We start from the raw sequence: 15,482 nt of genomic DNA on the forward strand, positions 1-15,482 counted from the left end.
TGCTGTTTAGCTCATATTTATTACCAGTATATCAGGACAGTCTGTCAAACTAAATATCCTCAGCTCTACTGAAGTTCTGGTCACTTTCTTTATGCCTGAAAGGAAAGATGAAGATGTAAAAATACTCAGGAACATTTAGTGGTTTTCCTCTATGCAGGACTCAGCCACTGGCTTTGAGCACATTTGTCTTTAGAAACACAAACTGGAAGACTGAGTAGTGCACTTCCGTGGTATTTTGTCCATGGTATTTTGTCCATAACCTAAACACTTTCTGAGATACCATTTGGATACTCACCTCCATTGAAAAATGCATGTGTGTCTGCCTGGGGATTTTTTGTTTGCAGATGAGCATAGAGGTGCAAATGAGAAATTTTAGGGTAGCATTTAACAAAAAAATCACATTTTGTATCCAAAATACTCTTGGATTCTGGGAGGTCTATACAGAGATCTTCTGTCTTATGAATGCTTTGGATCTATGATTAAACCTGACAGTGGCAATAATCATAATGAACCTACATGAGAAGAGAATATAAAAATGTGCTAAACCATTTCTTTCCCTCAAGGTAAGGCTTTGGTATCAACCATGTCATAATGATAGAGCCAAATCCTTACCTCTCTGACATGATGAAGAAGAAAGCCACTGGCTTTGGGCTGGTTCTCCTTCATTCTTTCCTGCCCCTGAAATTAGAACTGTACCTCCAAGCTTTAGAGAGTGTCTTTTGCAGCCTCATGACAGTGTTGTAAGCTGCAATTTTCCAGCCAAGAGTATGTCACACAGTGCACATGCCAGCATGAAGTACATCACCTCTTTGGGGGAACAAATCCTTCATTAAGCTACAATGGAAGCTTAATGTACAGCAATCCTATGGGACACCTCCTTGATCCTATCTCATGCATTAACTGCCAAGAAATTCAGGTCCCAAGACCCCTCTGAATAGTTAGTGTCTTCCCAAAGACTTGATAAGATTAGATTGCAAGGGCTCTGTGTTGGTTTTCCCCCTATATTTTTCCTGTACTGAACACGTATATACTTTCAGGTCCTGCCTGGACAAGTCACCCGGTCTGCAGCATTCACAGCTACTTTGTTCCCTCCATCCTGTCATGCTAAAAGCAATAAAAAAACCCTTAAAGACCAGCTAGTCTCTCAATCCATTTGTTCTCTGTCCATCTAACATTATTAATTGAATCCAAGGCCCAATTTTGAGCAATCCAGTGAAAGACAGTGGCACTTTGCTTCTCGTGTTTGACCTGTCCAGCTAGAGAAATAACTTCCAAATGCCGTCAGTGAAGTGATTATGAGCAGCACACAGAATTTCCACCCACCAAAGGGATTTGTTTTTAAGCTTCTCTGAACTCCAGTATCTGGACGAGAGCTCTGGTGTTTAGAATTAATGATGTCTTGGGTTAGCTCACACAGCTTGCAGCGCTCTAGGTGCTGCGGTTTGATGACTGTCACTGTTGGTTGGGTCAAGAATAGCTGCCACAGACATAATCAGCATGTTTCCTCATTTTATCAGCCTGGTGCAAGAGGTAGTCATTTTTTCCAGGGGACAGAATTAATGGGTGAATGCGCTGTGGGGCTGGCACACGCTGCCTCCAGTTTAATAGCTGAATTAGAATCTTTTTAAACCCTTGGCACCAAGAAATGTGATTTCCTGATGCTTAGGGCTAATGCTGTGGTAAGTGCTGGGAAATCTTGACTGATAGGGCTAAGAGTTAACAGAGACAAAAAAAATAAAGCACAGTAAATCTTACCTGAAGTGTTTGCTGTGTATGAATTACATATGTGCATATATGCATTGGTCTGAAAGGTTTGAGCACATGCAGAGAGATTAATTATAGTTTAACCTGCACTTAAGAGGATCATCAAATCTAATATTTTTTCGCTCAATATTTCGGGATTGCTTCTGGTGGCCAAGCTTGGGGGGGGAAAGATTTATAGTCACTATGTGAGAAAGTGTATCAAATAAATAATAGGGCCAAATTAAACACATTGATTAACTATCATTCACTATCCTGTAATCTCTTAATGACTGAGGTCTAATTTAAGACAGACTAGAATCAGGATTAAATTCTGAATTGATGTTATTATTACATGTATTCATTAGGTTCTAGAGGAATTCAGGAGAGATTAAAAAGGCACCTGTGAGTTAAGACCAGCTATTAATGGGGGAAGTTGAAGGACTTATCCATATTAATGCTATTTTTCTTACTCGGGTAGCCTAATGAATGGAAGCATTAAATTTTACAGATTGTTTTTGCATTCATGGTTTTCATCACTCCAGTTTATTGTCAGAAAATCTGTAGAGCACCTGGAAATATAATAATGGCCACCGTGTTGCATTTACTAATTGCAGTAGCAGAAAGCAATTAAAGAGCTTTTCAGGGCAGTTGAAAGGGATGAGATTTGGTCATTTCTGCAGCAAGTCCAATGAAATAAAAGGGAGGGAGAATGGGAGAGGAAGGGAGAAAAGCACGGTTTGTTTTAATCAACCTGTGAATGATGCTATTTTTATTTAACACTTCAAGTTTCAGACTGTTTAAGGTGTGCCAAACCAATGGACTTTTTCCATTGACAGCCTCAGACAGGTGGTTGCTCCAGTCCAGGTCATGCTCATCTTTTCAGTACCTGTACAATTTTCTCATCTCCAGAGTCCATAAAATTAAGTTATTAAACTTACATGTGTAAGTTTGTGTTTAGGAGTTATAAGAAAGAAAAACACTGCATATTTTTTGGTGTACAGAAAAACTCTTAAGAGTTAAGTTTTAAGATCATTTAAGTCCATCTCTTCCTTAATAACCTTTTGTTAACACTTTACATTCCTAGGTGTGTGATGCTTAATGTCTCCATGATCATTAATACACAAGCAAGCCTTGCAGAAATGAGGATAAAGTCATGCTGCCCTCTGAAACAGTTGATTCCGTTTTTGCTAATGAAGCACTTGCTATCTTCAGTCCCTTCTCTTCTGCCATTTTTAGGCAGTTTTCTGATGTTTTGCTTTCAGTAAAGAGGCCATTATTCCTGCAATCTATCATTATAAGGAGTGCTGCCTACTTCAGAGAACCTCTTGCAGCCTAACTGGAATCACTCGATGATTTGGATCATTAATATATTGCAAAATGACAATAAGAACTGAAGTGAGGGGGCAGGCAGACACAAAGTGCTGATGAAGATATATCTGCTCTGCTGTCAAAATTCCACATACAAATATAGGAGCCACCATTGGATTTTTTTATAGCTAGAAGGTGAAGCTTTAACACGCCTAAAGAGTATTGATTGTTAACCCTCAGTTTGATAGGTCTCAGTTTGAGAGTGTACTCAGAACCTTTAAATCTGCTTTTCCTCTAGGTTTTTGTTTCTGGACTTTACTGTGAGATCTTTTAAAACAGTCTGCTATTGGTATGTTTTCCTTTCTTAAACTTTATTGCTGTGATGACTCTGAAAAGGAGTTATTTTTCTGGTTGGTTTTTTTTGGTTTGGTTTTTTTGGGGGGTTTTTTGTTTGGTTGGTTTTTTGTACATTATTTGTCTGAGTTCTGCTTCTTCCCCTTTTCCTAAAATTAAAAAAAAAAAAGGACACTAAGCTTGTTCTTAATTAGATTTCATTATATCAATGATTTTTTTAAAGGATTCAGGCTTAGGAAGAGCAGTTGTTCATCTCCTCATCTGCAGCAGCAGCACTAATCTTGTACACATTTGCATGCACACAGGACAATAAAAAGTGACATGATGTAACATTTCAGTGAAGAATTGTAGGCACTGCAGCCAAATCCTGTCATTTAAGACTTTCTGTGAGGAGTGATTTATTCTCAATTTGCCAGTGTGGGTTTTTTTGAGAGAGAGAGAGAGATTGTGTGGGTGTTGGGAATTATGCCTACACTTTTTAAGCTTTACTACTGACTTTGGGTGTCTCTGCCTTCAGGTACCTAACTTGACATTCCAGAGGGGCTCAGTGCTTGGCTCTATTCAGCTTATTTAGAAAATCTCTGCCTCCAGCAGAACCCCCCAAATCATTGGGTTTGGCTCTCTATTACTTTCTGATCTGAAGCTGTCAATGATGATGGCTGTAAGGGACAGTGTTTCAAATACCATGCTCTGATCTACCAAAAAAAGCTTCTCAAACTTAACATTTGCTCCATCTGTAGAGATTTTTAATTGTCAGAAGTGTTCTTTTGCTGCTAGAATAGGAGCTAGAACAGAGGCTGATGGGACAAATCACTTGCTTTTTCACATTATTAGTCTTCTGGAGGCACAGATCAATTGCTTAGAGCTGTTTCTTCCTTTTTAGAGGCAAATTTCTAATCTTATTAATGATAATGGGGACTTTTGCCAACAGCATGATATTCTGTATTGTTCAGTTTAATAATCAGCATGAAACTTATTAACTGTATGAGATATGGTGTCAGAAATCTGGGTAAAATCTCTGGCACTTGGAAATATTAACTGACTTGTTTTCAGTGCTGCAATCTCCTACAGTTAACATTCTGGCAATTACAAAGATGCAAGCTCCTAAAGATAAGCTTTCTGCTTTGTGCTGTGCCTGTGCTTTATCCTGTAGCCAAAATCCAAAGTAAGCCTTTTTGGAAGCTGTGACAGCTTGGGAGAGTTTAATCTAATTCATTTTCTTGTGATTGTGAACACTTGGGGCCCTCCTGGTTCTACCTGAATTTAGCAATGACTAAATCACCAGAGTACCTCTTCTCAAGCAGTGTTGATTGGGGGGAAGCAAATTGATATTCCCAGCGAATGATGGCATCTCAATCATGTGTTGATGCTCTTATGGTATGTTGTGTGTTCTTTATTGCCATCTCACTTTTACCTAGCAAGAAGGTGGAATTAAGCTGCTTTTATCAACCTGTTTCTGGTTACAGTCAGTTTTCCTTTCCTTTCATGTCTCAGTTTCCAAGCTCATCCCAGTTGCTCAATTTTTCTGATGAAAGTTTGAAACTCTGCCTTCACGAGGGGTCAGCAAAGCTTGCAATTTGTCACTTCTAGACACCAGATTCTATAGCAAGCCTCTCATTAAATTTTCCTTGTGCGTATCAAAGGTTGAGGTCATATGGCCCCAGGTTGTCTCGTCTCTGAGGGGAGAGCTGCCATTGGACTCTCTGATTGCTCCACCACAGCTGTGAATTTGCAGAAGTCAATCTTGTGGCTTGCACTCCCTCCAGGGCATATTTCCTCCTCTACACAATATAATAGTGATTGGCTGTTTTAATAGCTTTTGAATAAGTTGTTCTTAAATGTGTTTTTCCCCCTTCTCTGCCATGCCCAGTATTGAGTTTGATCTCTGGATCACTTCTGGTTTGCCCTGATGCTTTCCATGGCCTCTAACAGTGTCTTTTAGTATAGACTAATTAGGGAGTGTCATTTACACTTTCCACTTTCCATGGTGCCATGGAAAGGATTGGTGCTTATCATGGTGCTGAGAAGTTGCCTCATGACTTTCCCTTACCTGTTCTGCTATCTGCCAAGACCTGGATCTCTCTGCAATTACTTTCCTAACATTTTTCTGGTAGGAATACTATCTGCAATCTCTCCATGACAAGTTTCCTTGTCATCCTTCCTGTAGGCATTTACTTTTCTGGGGCTTGTTGCTTTTGATTTCTTTACTTTTTTAGCAACTGGGCAGTGAAGATGAAGACTTTCCATATCCATGCAGCCATTCCCCTGTTTACTAATGTTCTATACAAACAGCATCTTTCAGTGGAAGGTTACAGCTTGCATTTCTTTATGTGCTTTTAAAATCTTTGGCTGAAGCAGGTGAGATTTTAGCAAGGGGAATCACCCTATTCTTCTTTCTAAAACACAGTATTTTAATTCAATTTATCTTCCTGAAGAATCATGACCTTAGTATTTAATTAAAAGCACACATATAAATGGCAATTCATAAATATAATTGGCACAAGCAACAGTGCCAACAAAATACTGACTTGTAAGAGAAAATTAGAAACACAGCTCTGACTTGTGTGACAGTACCGTGCTTGTCTCCTGTTTTAGGCTGGCATTGCTCAGAGCCTCCATGCCCAGTCTGGCAGGGCTGGGTATGGCACTGAGCCTTGTGGGCTCACAGTGCAGTGGAATTTGCAGTCAGAGCCACTTCCATCCCCTGGAAAAAGGCTGGAGTGAAGGAGGAGAGGGGCCCAGCTACAAGTCACTAGTGCAAATGCACAAAGAAATTGGTGCTTCTACTGGGCATGGCTTAACAAGGAATTGGGGCACTTAAAATCTTCCGAGGGGGAGCATGAGAGAGGAGTTATTACAAAATAAATAGCAAATACTTCAGTCTGGAGAATCTCCTGTGCTTTTCGTGTGCCCTGACTTGCAGCAGCTTCCTTCCTTTTAAGAGTGAATTCAGAGTTCACAGGTTAGTGGTTGTCGCTAAGGAATCTGGTGTAGTTTGTGTGAGCACATCCTGCAGCTCCTCACACGGGCTCTCTGTGCTCCTGGTGCAAGCAGTGCCTTAGAGCAGCGCAGGTCAGCTGAAGGTGGGGAGAGGAGGAGGAGGCAGCCCTTAACAGAGAGCAGCACAACCTGCTCTGGCTTGGGGCACCGAGCTCTGAGGACTCAACAAAGGGGTGCAAACACCCTGTGAGCAGAGGCTGCTGGCAGGGGGAGGCTCTGCACCACTGCTGCCAGGATGGGCAAACCAGGCTCAAATCAGAAATGCTGGTGAGAGTGCAGGCATCAGATCAAAGGAGCAGACACTGAGAGGGATGATCCCTGCCATCGCTGGAGCTCACAAGGGCCTGGGCAATTGAAGTCATCCCTGAGGACCAGGTTCTGTGGGTCTAAGGGCTCCTTCAGCAGCTGAAGGAAGGTTTCATCATTCATTCATTCTGATTAGGGGGCCAGTAACAGACACCAAACCTAAACTCCCCCTCGGTGGTGACCCCACTAATCCTGACCCAAAGGCACTCAATGGACTTCTCGTGGTCTCAGCTCACCTTCATACATTTGGATTTTTCTGTTACTTAAAATGCAGCTTCATCTCTTCTTCTTCCTTTCCTATGTTCACAAAGGAGTTTTTAGCCATCCATTGTGGCCTTCCAGTCTTTCAAGTGTTCCTAGCAAGTTCCTGAGATCCCTATGACAGCACACATCTCAGACCAGGCATGGAGCTTCAGCTGCCCCCATTTGACCCCTGTCATTGATACACTTGGGGCTCTTGACTTCATGAGGTACCAAAAAAAAAAAACCAAAACAACAAAACCATGGACAAAAGATACAAAACATCACAAAACAACAAAAGACTACTCAGTGTCCTGCTGAGGCACTGGGTGCTGATCTTCCTTATTCTTTCATAATTTTAACACCAAGAATCAATTTCTACCCATAAATTTTTCACAGTAGAGTATGGCAGAGGCTGCAAGGGTCCTCTGTGCCAGCCCATACAAAGATCTTCTCCTGCTGTTATTGGCAGGCCCTACACCTGTTGGTTGGGGTGCCAAGCAGAGGGAGGGCAGCTCCCTTTTGTCTAATAAACAGTGATACCTGATCTACTGACAACTCCCATTCCTCTGACAATCCAGGCAGTGCAAGGGCTCCTGTGAACTGTATTTGGCTGTACAGGTTGCACAGTAGTGCTATCCTCATATTAAAAGGTAATAATAATTTAATAGTCTTTTTTAAAAGAAGTAAGTATGACATTTTTCACTATGCAGAGAAGCAAACTATTTGTGTTTCTAATAGGAACCACTGGGAAAAGAGAGTTTTGGGAAAAAAAAGTCAGCCAGAGGGAATAGGTCGATGAAAGCTTTAAGTTCTAAGAGGGTTTTATTTCTTTGCTGCTTTGTAGTTCCTGTGGGTAAGTGAGTAAACCTGACAGTTCAAACTACATTTTCCTCAATATCTCAAAATTCATACAGCTTCCCATGTTACTAATTATTTTTCCACCTGAGAATCAGCTATTTTGTTTCAGGCTAAAACAAGAAGAAAAAAATCAGCTTCATTACAAGGGTAGGGAAAAAATAACAAGAAAAAAAAAGAGAACTCTGCATCTTTGATAGCATTCAGCCTTTTGTAAATAAAAACATAAATTTCTCTGGGCTTTAGTGGTTACAGTAATCTCTTAGCACCTACAAGGTAGAGAAAGGAGAAGAATCCTCTTCTTTCTCCTCTTAAATGAATAAGCTCTGTTTAGGTTTTTTTATAATTATTGATTTCTGTAATTCTAAATATATAATACATTCAGGAGATTTTAATCAGCATAGAATCAGTAGGCTGGTGTGGAGAATTGTGAATACCATGAGCATTAATTTCAGTTCTTTTTCAGAAAACATCATCCAGGCATTAATTAAGTCTTTAATTAGGCATCCTATTAAATTTTGCTTTAAAACGTTAAAGACCTGGCAAAGATACTCTGTCAAATCAATGTGAGTCTTTACATTGATTTCCATGGAATTTGGACAAGTCACAAAGGAGCTGATTAGATCTTTTTATGGGGTGACAAAGAATTAGAATCCAGTTATCTGACCTACCTCCAACTTTCCTTTTCCATTGAGTTTTTGATGGTCAGAGAATGCACTGTGAGAAAAGAAAGGCTGAAGTAAAAATACGATGTCCAGAGAAGTAGCTTAATGGTTCAGATTGTTTGGGCAAGTTCTGTTGTCATTAGGGAAGAAATTTAAATGGTAATTCACAGCATGAATACAAACTCAAGTAGCCATCACTATATATTTTGGATTTTCAGCTTAATAGCAGAGGTGAAGGACCAGAATTGAGGTGGTCTAAGGACAGACCTTCCTGAAGATAAAAGTTACAATCAACTTGCAAACAGTAACTTGCAAAATTATTTATAGGTATAATTTACAACCAACCTTCAGAAATGCAACCTTGCAATAATGAAATGGGATTATTCATAGAGCAAAAGTTTTATGGTAAGGTCAGAGCTGAAATATGGAAATAATTTATTCTGTGGTTTTACAAGACCCTAGAACACCTTAAAACATAAATTCACACTGCCTCACATGGGTGTTGTGTTGAGCTGCCACTTTCACTGCCTTTTTCCCAGGAGTTTGTCCTGGTGCTGTGAGAGTTGGGCATGGGGGTGGCTGCTCCCACTCACGAGGGTCCTGCTGAGGATTTTCAGTCCCTAAAACCACATCCTTGCACTACAGCTCTAAGCCAAGCCTTTTGATTATTGACTCATAAACCTTGAGGCCTGGGCTAATAAAGCCTTTTATAGAACTTTCAAAAATCTCTGGAAGTTAGGTCAGTTCCTGAGGAATGTGTTTTGTACCTCACATTGCTGTTGTCAATGAGAAGAGCTGATGGTTAATTAGAGGGAAAGACAGATAATGGCAGATTTTTTTTTGTTATCTGTATCTACCATACTGATCTACCTTTCACCTATACTTTCAGAAGTCTATTTATATAGTCTCAAAAAAATCCGATCAAACTTCATCCTGTAATGTATATTAGTAATGGTTTGTCCTCTGCTTCATTAGATAAATTAAACTGTTCGTGAAAATAATTAACTACATTAGGAAATGTAAAGAATGTTTTTCTTTTTTTGCTTTCAGAGGGCAGGATGCCATTTTAAAGTCAGTTATGCTAAAGGTCTTGCAACTTATCCAGAATATTAAGCTTCTGTGATGTGGAACATGGAAGTGACAGCAGAAATGCATCTCTGATTTTTTTGATACACCAAGTATCCAGCTTCAATCAGCAGAAACAAGTGAGCTTCATAAAATAGTCCTTTGTATATAAGATAACTAATTTATTTAATTATTTTTATAATTTTAGAGAAAGAGAAAGTGAAAATTTCAGTAAAATTAATGCTGAAAAAGATCTGGTTCTGCCATTTTATTTGCATGTAAAGGTAGATGGTTTTGCTTGTTTAAGTAGCTGTGATTTCTCATTAGAATAAATTATTGTAATGGGACCAAAAGTATCAGGCAGTTGGCAACTTTGCCTTATACCTTGTCCACTCTTTTGTCCAGAATTTCAGTGAATTGTTGTGGCCAGGAGATGATCCAGTCTCAGGGGTTCCAGTGGTCAGGCAGTGTTCAAATAAAGCTGGCAATTCTGATGCTCAGCTGTCTCTACCTTCTGTCCCTGTTATATGACTTCAGAAAATTATTATGATTCTGTGTAGCTTGCAAAAAGTGTTACTTTTATAAGTGTTTTTCCATCTCCGTTAGGCAGTGAAAAGCCAAGCAAGAGTAATTTTGACAAAGGAAATTTTACTCCTTATTAGTTTCTTCATAGTTGTTCCTGAACCTGGCCTGGGTTGAGGGATAGGCCAAGATATTTGGCATATCCTCAAGAACTTCTTTTTCTCAGGTATTTAGCAGCTTTCTGTAATTAAACAATGTTCTTACTTTTTCAAGCAGTTTGAGCTGCACTGATAGAGCAGCCACGGGGAATTTAAATGCCAAAGTACATTAAAGGGAAGGGTGTCTGCAGTTTATTGGATGGGTGTGCATAGATTGTGAGGGATGAAATGACCAGTACAGTGGAAATAGATCACTTAGAAATATCCAAATAAGGCTTTCTCACAAGACTATGTTGTAGTAGATTATTAGGGCAATAGCTGCAGAAATAAGGATTTATCTCCTTTTTCTATTTTCTGGAGGAAGGTGAAAGGAGGGGAGAGAAGATCTAAAGCCAAATACTACAACTTTATTGACTTAATTGAAATTGCTGCCAAAATCACCTCATGGAAGGAAGACTTGAATCTGTCTCAAAGTAACTGCTTCACTTCCATTGCATTAAAAATATAATAGGAAGTCATAACTTTTTCCTAATTTTTTTGAGAATTTATAAAGGAAAGTAGCCCTTTAGCTGCTTACACAGTGATTTAGATAACTTTGCCATTGCACTGGATCTCCTCAGATATTTGGCATGTTTAATGAATTTTTCAGACATTTCATTTCCTTTGTAAGTGCCAATTATCAATCTGTGGTAATGAAGGATGGTTTAACGTGAACTGTCAAGGAAGTTTATAAAATTATCATGTCAACACTGTACTCTTCCAGCAGAGTTAGAGAAGGATTACAAGAAAATGATATTGTCATTTAATTAAACAGGGTGTACATTAATATTTCATTATTACTCCATACTTATTTTTCATCCTGACAAGTCCTAGCTATCATTTTGTGGAGCCATCAGCTGTGCCTGGTGATGGGCAAATCCTCAGATGGCCTAAAACTTTGGGCATTATATTGGAGTGGTGCCTGCATGAGGGGGAATTGGTGATTTTTTTCACCCTCCTCATGTTCCTCTAATGTGATATCAAACAAGATTTCAGTGACAATTGACTGTGCAAATATTTCTTATGTGATTTCCTGTTCTTGCCTCTGCAGTCATCAGTGGAAGTAGTGCCCATACCCTAAACTAACGTTTTTTGAGGTGCACTCTCAAACTCTGTATATTCAGGGTTCCAACGTGGACAGGCTCAGATTAAATCACTGGCACTAATCCAAATTTCCACCACTACAGAAAAACTCCTTTGCACCTGGCTTTATCATTTAGAGCAAGAAAATGAATGTTTTTCCAGTACTGTTGATAGGTCTTTGGCAATGCTAATTAATGAGCATTCAGTTTTCCCTCTAATAAAAATAGATTTGCCCTAGACTCTTTAGGAAGATTTTTGACCTCTCTTTTGGCTACCCTCAATTATTTTTTTTTTTATTTTGATATTTGTGTCAAAATAAATCCTGTTCTTTTTAGAATACTTAAAGGTTGGTTAAAGTTCTCTATGTGATGGTTCTGTTCCCTCTCAGAATCTAAATAATCACTGATTTCCTTTTTAAAGTAATCTCAGTCCTGCAAGTGCCTTACTTAAATTTATAGCTTGGCAGATTTTGTCTTTGCCAAACTGTGGTCATTGTGAAAATGGTTTTATGCAATGTGTCTCTCACCTTCCTTGAGGAGGTGTAGGTATCTTCCTAATTCTTTCAAAAGGAGTTGAGAAATTCTATTGTTATAAAAAACCAAACAGTCCAAAATGTCCATAGTGCTGAAAACTAGAAAGATGTTCAAAGACTGTCAGTGGCAGCCTGTTCTTTCAGACCTTTCAAACCAGCAAACAATACAGGGGTGTACCCAGCTCAGGAGGGTTTGATGTGATTCTGAATAAACCAGCCTGGCAAAGATGTGACATGGCTCATGAAAGTATTGTCAAGCATTGGAACAGCCAGCCTGGAGAACTGGTGGAGTCACCATCCCTGGAGGGATTTAAAAGATGTGTAGAAGTGACACAGTGGCACTTGGAACATGGATTAGTGGTGGACTTGGCTGTTCTGGGTTAAATGTTGGACTTGATGGTCTTGGAGCTTTTTTCCAAAATGATTCTCTGTTGAGCATTTATTTGCTGGAGCCTTGAAGGATTGAATACTGAGTCAAGTTTTGGTTCTGGGCAAGGTACTGAAGCACACAGAGCTGTGAGTACTCTTACAGAAGTTTTCCTTTCCTGAGAGATGCAATTTGCTTGGGTGAAGAATTTCCCTTCTTTCTTGAAAGAAAAGAAACTTGCTTGGAGACTGTAAATGCTTGGCACCTCTATAAATTAGACAATGTGCATCTCTGCAGTGCCAGAGAGGGGTGCACATATCAGTTCCCTACTTTTAAAAGGCCATTTATATCTGGCATAATTTGGCCTTCAATTTTTAATTAATTTCACACTGGAGATTTTGTAAAGTTATGCAAGCAAGAAGAAAGCGATCTGTTCTTGCTATGTACCTAATATATGTATCATTACAGGTACCTAGCAAAAATTAGTAGAAGTGATTAGAGTCACAGGATAATTTGGGTTGGAAGGAACCTCAGGAGGTCAGCTGCTCCAGCCTCCTGCTTCAAGCAGGGTCAGTTATCAAATTAATATGCTTCCACATTTTTGGTGGGGTTTATGGTTCCCAGTGGATCACAGGTTAATTCCAGCAAAGAGATAATCTCACCAAGTGTCAGTCATTTCTTTAGAAACCCAGCTATTATCACTTTTATATGCTTTTAATTCATGGGTGTTAACTATGGGAGCTCAGTAATGTACAGTGACAATTCTGTAGTCCTTTAAAATGCTACACTTATTATTATACCACCAACTTTCCTCATAGTTCCAACAAGTGCTAGAAATACTATTGTTATGATAAGTTATGGATCCCCAGTGGAGGCATTTAATTTCATGGCATGTTAAAGGCTATAACAGCCTATTAAAACAGGGGTGGAAAATCTTACTTTGGAAAAAAAAAAAAAAAAGGCAGAATAAAATGTTTCGTGGCACTTCTCCAAGAGAGACATTTTACAAAACCCAAATCATAGAGATAGAATTTGTTTGAAGTAATACATTCTTCAAGGGCTAACAATGAGAATGGTGTGGCCATCTTTTTCAGCAAACATTGGCTACCATTTCTAAGTCAAAAGAGCTATCAGTGGCAGCAGGAGAGAGACTAAGCTAATACTGAAGTATGCATATGATTTTCCTTTCATTATTCTTACTAAAATAGCCAAGGAATTAGGACAATTAACAATTCTGCTCATGTGTAGGATTATAATATCAGTGCACAAACCTGTAAAGCTTGCTCAGTGCTTAAATTTGTTCACATAAATAGTCCCCTTGGCTTGAAAACAAGGATAAGGCCCAAGTGTTTGTGCTGGCCTTTTGGAAGTTTTCAAACTGTGGTTATCCCTGTGTGAACCTTGAACAGCACTTGTAGGCTTGACTGAGAATCTGAAAATGTGTCCCCATGCCAATAGAAGTGGCAGAGCACAGCTGCTTGCTTTTCAGCTCCAAAACCTTTGGGTTTTGTTTGCAGCTGTCTGTCATAAGTACTTGCTTTGGAGAATGTAAATAACCAAAGATGAAAGGTGATTTTTGAATAAGGGGGGAATAAGTAAATAGATGAAACCTTTCCTAAACTCGCTGCTCTGTTCAGTTGTCTGAGCCCCTCTTTCAGTGCCACGTGTAGCCAAGCAGATCCTTTCCATTGGCTTTAGCAGAACCTGTGCTGATCCCTGGAACTGTAGCTCTAAGTGCAAATGAAGACTCCTACAGAACTAACAGAGCTGAAGGACTCAGGAATTTGGAGTAGGATTAAATATTAATTTCTGCCTGGTTGGTATCACCCAGGACTTAGTCACAGAGGGCATTAAAGAACAACATAAGAAAACAAACCCACAGCCTAAATATCACTGAAGTCCTTGACTCTCCCTTCCCCAGGAGTACAATTCTATTGTCCTTTATTACTAATGTATCATAATATCACCAAACATGGCCTGAACATTTGACAGTCTGGAGCAACATACAGTCCCCAAGTGAAAAATGTCAGGTGAAATTACAAACTGATGCAGGGGGGAGCTGGAAAAGCAGAGGGGTGAAATTCACAGCTGTCAATCACATGAAGTCACCCCCTCAGTAGTTTTTTTGATAACCCCATGATGTTTTGGGAGTACCACAGAGGCAAACAACAGTCAGCAGTGGTTTGGGGAGCAGAGGAATGATGTAGAGAAGGGTTTTCCCAAGGAAGTTGCTTGGAAAGCTGTTGGGAAATTCAGAATATGGGGGTGTGGCAGCCAGCAGAGAATATTGAACTGAAGTGGAAAGACAGACTTTGGTCACCATCATTCACTCCACGGTAATAGTAAGGGCCTGGTTTGTGAGGGCAAGGAGCTTCAATTTGGAGCAACTCAGAGAGCCAAAGTTTCAGTAGTTGAGGTGGGAAATAATTTGCTGCTTTATCAGTGAAGGAGCTGTATGTACAGAGGGAACGTGGGGCTATGAATTGGAGACAGAATGATTTAGTACAGCAGGATTCTTTTGAGAATATAATGAGCTTCTGCCCCTAAATTAAAACTTTTCTTTAAAGATTTTGAATCCAAAAATAACTATCAGGGGAGTTTCACAGAAGCATTAATTACTTTCATTCCTAAATCTGACGGTGATCCAAATTCATGTTCCAACTACCTTCCTTTTTCCCTTATAAATTAAGGTTGCAGAGCTAAATTATTGGCTTCAAGGACTGCAAAAGCAATTTTCTACATCATATCTCATTCCCAAGTTGAATGTTATACGTAGATTATGCACAAACAATGCTGAAAACCTTTATAGCAGTGTCCCTTGAGCCACTAAACTCTTTGTCTACTAAACAGAATTTTCTAATGACAGTGTGAAAGTGTGTGACAGCCTACAGTGGGATTGTCATTTCCATAACCCTCCAGCACTCTGTCTTTGGTCCATATTTGATACAAGTATTTTCCTCCTCTTTTATGAGCTCCCAAGTGCTATGATTTCATGAGTGGTATTTCCTTGTGGCTCTTAATTATCCTCTTTCTTCTGGCTTTGAAAAGAGTTTTTTCTTAATAACAGAGAGAAGACATAGAGGTGTCCTTCAGATGTATCTCTTGTTTCAGTTAGCACTAGCTTGGATTGGGGGTTTTTTTGGGTTGGTTTTTTGTTTGTTTGTTTGTTTTGTTTTGGGGTTTTTTTGGGTTTTTTTTGTTGTTGTTGTTGTTTTTTGGGGTTTTTTTTTGCTTTGGGAAAC

General features: G+C 39.4%; 1 long non-coding RNA gene across 2 annotated transcripts in view; it reads left to right on the forward strand.

Moving 5' to 3' along the window:
- Positions 1 to 15,482, forward strand: part of LOC135281386 (uncharacterized) — a 270,224-nt gene that overhangs the window by 134,184 nt on the left and 120,558 nt on the right. For both annotated transcript variants that reach the window (XR_010348041.1, XR_010348043.1), the window contains exon 5: positions 9,525 to 9,679. This is a non-coding gene — a long non-coding RNA (uncharacterized LOC135281386). The remainder of the gene's footprint in view (positions 1 to 9,524; positions 9,680 to 15,482) is intronic.

Source organism: Passer domesticus, chromosome 15 (genome assembly GCF_036417665.1).
Source record: "Passer domesticus isolate bPasDom1 chromosome 15, bPasDom1.hap1, whole genome shotgun sequence".
Taxonomy (NCBI): domain Eukaryota; kingdom Metazoa; phylum Chordata; class Aves; order Passeriformes; family Passeridae; genus Passer; species Passer domesticus.